The sequence below is a fragment of the Orbicella faveolata genome, unplaced genomic scaffold, assembly GCF_042242905.1.
Source record: "Orbicella faveolata isolate gen_17 unplaced genomic scaffold, um_ofav_v1 contig_34, whole genome shotgun sequence".
Taxonomy (NCBI): Eukaryota; Metazoa; Cnidaria; class Anthozoa; order Scleractinia; family Merulinidae; genus Orbicella; species Orbicella faveolata.
Genome location: NW_028301563.1, coordinates 10,045,001 through 10,050,000, shown reverse-complemented (window position 1 = coordinate 10,050,000; position 5,000 = coordinate 10,045,001). Strand labels below are relative to the sequence as shown.

The 5,000-nt window shown below is 40.7% G+C and overlaps 1 protein-coding gene and 1 pseudogene across 3 annotated transcripts in view; both read left to right on the top strand.

The window, feature by feature from the left end:
* Positions 1-5,000, top strand: part of LOC149104702 (uncharacterized) — a 158,788-nt gene that overhangs the window by 33,637 nt on the left and 120,151 nt on the right. The window lies entirely within an intron of this gene.
* The window catches only part of LOC149104718 (uncharacterized), a 1,609-nt pseudogene continuing 1,015 nt past the window's right edge, over positions 4,407-5,000 (top strand).

Below are 5,000 nucleotides of genomic sequence, written 5' to 3'. Positions count from 1 at the left end.
TTCTGAACCAAGTTTGGCAGATGAACTTTCTTTGTTCTCCAGTTTATTTTAATTTGGAAGTTGTGACAAAATGTCAGATTATGACGTCATAATTGATGACGTCACCAAAACGTGCTATAATTTTTTGTAAAATCTGACGTAAAGATTATATCATTGGAAAGGCCTTGACTTGAGGAGTAAAATGCCGGAAACCGCTTTTTGCTATGATGATTATTTTTTGAGATATGGTAAATTAAACATTTTTTTGCTCTCCCCCCCGGAATTTGCTTAACCATACTGTCCTTCTAAAGTTAGTCTCTCTGGTTTATTTTTTTCAGTTTTTTCCTAGGAAGGCTAATAATCTAGAAAAATAGAAAGCTTGATGTTGTCAAAAATCGTATGGTTTTAGAAATTTGATTTTCGGCTTTCTAAGGATAGTATTAACAGTTAAAAAACAGGTGACGTCAAAGGTTATGACGTAACAAAACTTATTTTAACGCAATAACACTAGAGGGATACTTTTTTATTCCGATTTTCTTCTTTATTTTTGCTTTAGCCATCTGGCACATGACATGTGCAACATAGCTGCATTTGCTGGAACTAAATTACGGCTCCAATTTGGAGATTTTTCTCAAGGGGGGGACTCCATATTTTGCCGAGTTATTTTTCATATTTAAAAATGCCATATTTCATTTCATTTTTGTGATATGGACAAAATTTTTTCAGGTTTCAACTCCCCTTGATGTGCTCTTTCAAACGCATTGTAAAAAATATGCATATTAAAAACTTCAAAAGGGGCAAGAAACATGACGTCATCACTGTGACGTCACAACTTTGACATTTACTGACATTTTTCACGCAAATATAATTGGCAATAGCTCTCCTGCTCCTCTGCCAAGTTTGGTGTAGAAAGAGTCAATATTTTTTAAGTAATGCGAAATAATGTGAAATATCCAAGAACTGATGAAACATTTGGGGGGTGGTTTGGCCCCTACGTGTATGGGAACACTGTCACTGTTACGTTGCTTGGAAAAGTCAACATTACATGCAACTTTGAAGTTTCCTTCAGTGGGTGCCATTTGATAGCTGAAATATCCTCCCAAAGGGTGCAGGCCTAACTCTGGTGGGTACTTTTTCACCCTCAACATTCATGTACGAACTGCGCCCACAATTCTTGCTCAACTTTTGCAAATGGGCTTTGAAACTTTCAATCTTTGGGGCTGTCTTAATTGCACGATACAATGAACAAGAAATGCCAGGTGACGTTTGTACTGAAGTGCTAATTTGGGTTTCTTAAAAACCATGTTCACCAATGGTTCTGATGAGATGCTTCTTCCTCTAGGCTTGTGCCACTGCTGGGGAAGGGAGGTGCAAGCCAAATAATTAACAATTAGATTATGAGCTCGAGAGAGGCCGAAGGCCGAATCAACTATCGCCTCATAGAAATCGAGAGCGAATAATCTAATTGTTTTAGTAGAATTCTAACTGAAATTAACGCAAATAACGGTTTCCAATTATTTTTGTACGCATTATTGAACTTCACACTATAACAAAATCGTAGGTATTGAAATGTCCTTGGTAAATTTGCAGGTGTTTAAGCGCGCGCACCCGTTAACTCAATAATTTCATGATTTTAAGGTCAAGAAACTCTTATTATCCTTCTTTTAGTCTTCTCAGGAATTTAATGATCCATTTACATCTAAACTTTCTGCCAAAAATTCCGAAAAACGATAAAAACGTCGCATTTCGTGGACGACCGACAGCCACCGCACTCTAATGGCCATAGTATACGAGTAGCTCAACCAATCAGATTGCAGCATTTGCATTAGTATACTAGTAGAATTCTACTAGTCAGGAATAGATTTCGTTTTTCTCATGTAGCAATGAGAAACAAGATACATTAGGCCCACAGCATGATTATAAAAACCCTAGAGATCCAGGTACACAGGTGCAAGATGATGCAGGGACATATAGGGTTGTTTAGTGGAAATTGCTAACCTAATGTTACGCGGGGATTCATTTTTCCGCAGACTTCGATAGCAAAGGCCTCTGAAGCAAAAGGTCTTGCTTCCCTTGTGGTGCTCGACTTAAACATTGTGGAGGTATATATCCTTCAATAAAAAAAAAAAAAAATTCGCACCACGGTCAAACGGTTTCATCACCATGTAGTCACGGGAATGTTGAATGTTTGTAACAGAGTTTCTAACATACTTCACAGTAGAAGTCTACTTGCATAGGCGAAAGTCGTCCAAAATTTTGTCCATATCTATCTCTTGGGGACAGAACAGGAGTTTTTCTTCTTTCTCTCTAACAATTTCTGAATTACTCTTTTTAGTTTGAACAGAAGAGGCTGCTTTCCCTTGATCGCCATTTTCATTTTGCTGAACGCCTGTCGTCGCTGCGGGTGAAGTGTTTGGAAATACTTCTTTCGCTCTAGGAAGTGAATAGAGGACGCCTATCTTAAAATTGTCATCTTTCTTTCTCTTTTGATCTGTAATAATCATTATTGATACACCGTAAAAAAATCAACAGGTACAATAATTCCAATAAAATGTCTAAGATCCTAGACCTAAAATTCTAATACTAATATTATACTAACTTACAACAATACATCAAATACAAGGAAATAATGAAATGAACGTCGTCGTCGGCAGCCGTTCGTCTCGGGAGACGATGGTGTAGCGCTATGTCGATGCGGAGCATCGTCTCGAGTGGCTATAGAGTCCCACTCTGGAGTGGCAGTCTCTGTTGCAAATAACGCAGACGAAGGAGGATGGTGCTGCAATTGAGACAGCCCTGGTCTTTCTTCTGGTTCTTTTCAAGGCCTGCTGGTCATTTCTGGTATTCTCAGCCCTCCCGACTCCTGAAGATACTGCATGTCGCCAGGCCACCCTGATGTCAGCTACTTCTTCCCGTGTGTTTGGATCAATTTCTGCTTTCTTCATGTCTCGCTTGCAAACATCCTTGAAGCGGAGCTTTGGCCGGCCAACAGGGCGGGATCCCTCGCGTAGCTCTCCATAGAGCATGTTTTTTGGGATGCGGCCATCGTCCATGCGACGCACATGCCCGAGCCAGCGGAGACGCCTTTGCATGAGCAGCATGAACATGCTTGGAATGCCAGCTCGCTCAAGAACCTCAGCATTGGTTACTCTGTCCTGCCACTTGATGTGCAGGAGGCGTCGGAGACAGCGGAGATGGAAGCTGTTGAGCCGCTTCTCTTATCCAGCGTGAGATGTCCAGCACTCGATGCTATACAGAAGAGTGCTGAGGACACAGGCTTGGTAGACACGGAGCTTGGTATTTACCGTCAACTGGCTGTTCTCCCAGACGCGCTTGCCGAGCTTGGCCATAACTGCAGCGGCCTTGGCAATCCTGGTGCTGATTTCTGTATCAAGGGAGAGGGAGCTGGTCATTGTGGAGCCCAGGTAGGTGAAAGAGTCCACCACTTCAAGGGTTGTGCTGTCGATGGTGATGACAGGAGTGGAGTCTGTGTCCTGGGCCAGGATGTTGGTCTTTTTGATGCTGATAGTCAAGCCAAACTCTTTGCAGGCATGGGATAGTCGGCTTATTAAAATGTAGGCTTATTAAACGTAGGCTTATTAAAATGGTTTCAAAATTTATTCAACGAAAGCTTACATGAAATCTTAAACAGTCTAGTTGTGCCTTCACTGTTAATTCTTTGAGGCTCACATTCTTGCTGCGAAGAAGTTCTTTAAGTTCGTTTACATGCATCTTTTCCAGAGGTCTGGCCATGCTCACGTTGAAAACAGACAACATACAGTAGAAGCTAAAGATGCATTTCAATAAAATACGTCGCCATTGTGTTGCGTTTTCAACGCTCAAATCTGCATAACAATGCATAACAATGAAAATGCAAACGCTGATTTAGTAAAAATACTGACCTTTACAGCTCCCCAAATATCTACTTAGGAATATTTCGACGACATATCTCCTTAAACCAGCTTTCCTTTCGATTTCTGCATCCGATTGCGAAGTGCAAAAGCTGCAAAATTCCTAGGAAAACAGAACTGGCCAGCCCTTAGCAACGGTTGCTACCAAAAAGCTCCGCTTTGGTGCTATCGTCACTATGTTTGCAATCGGTGTATGTCCCCTTTCGAGATCATAGCAATGAATTCCAAAACGTTGTCCGTAGGAGTTGAATAAAGCACTAAGCTAAATTTAGCAATAACGAAGCCTGGAAAAGGATGAAAGTGTTGCCGAGATCTTTTGAAGAACTCAGTTGTGACTGAAATACTCCAGTAAGACATAGTTTCGAAATCTTGCAGGTTTTCTCATAGTTAGTGGAGGGGACTGGTTGTGAAACCCGGCAAACTTCAAAGGGCGGCCTTTTGTTTCGCGTTTGAGGTTGAATTGCACCATCACGTGACATTGACCGTGCACAGGCCAAACGTTCATTCCCAAACAATATGGCAGACACGAACGATTGTTTATCATTGGAGACGATTTTGACGCTATTTTAGGTATTTTGGAAGACGAAGAAGAACTTGATGAACAGTTTAAAGAAGCTGCAGATGAAGTAAGTATTATATTCTTTCTTAGCCACCCAGAAGTTAGCGAAAAGCGCTGTGCTTTGACGTTCATCTTCTTTCAGCTCGATCGAGTATCATCGGGTATCATCGGTGCTGCTTTTTTGTAGCGACTTGTGTTATAACTAAATCCTTGTACTGACGATGTAATTATTAAGTGGTTTCTTATTTTATTTCCATTAACTATGCTTAGAACTAGACTTTGTAGTATCGTTTTATGACTGATTTCTCAACTGAAAGTTACTTTTGTTTACAACAGGTTCAACTCGAAAACGTTGTGTACGAACTGTGCCACAAGATATGCAAAAGCGAGAGCGGACTGAAACGACACAAGACAGTTAAACACAAAGATACGAGAGATGTCGAGAAGCAAAAAGAAGGAGGACAAGAGAGCTATATAACTTTTGTAGCTTACTCAAGAATCGTTGAAAAAGCTAAACAGAAAATTGCTGACAACAAAATCTATCCAAAATC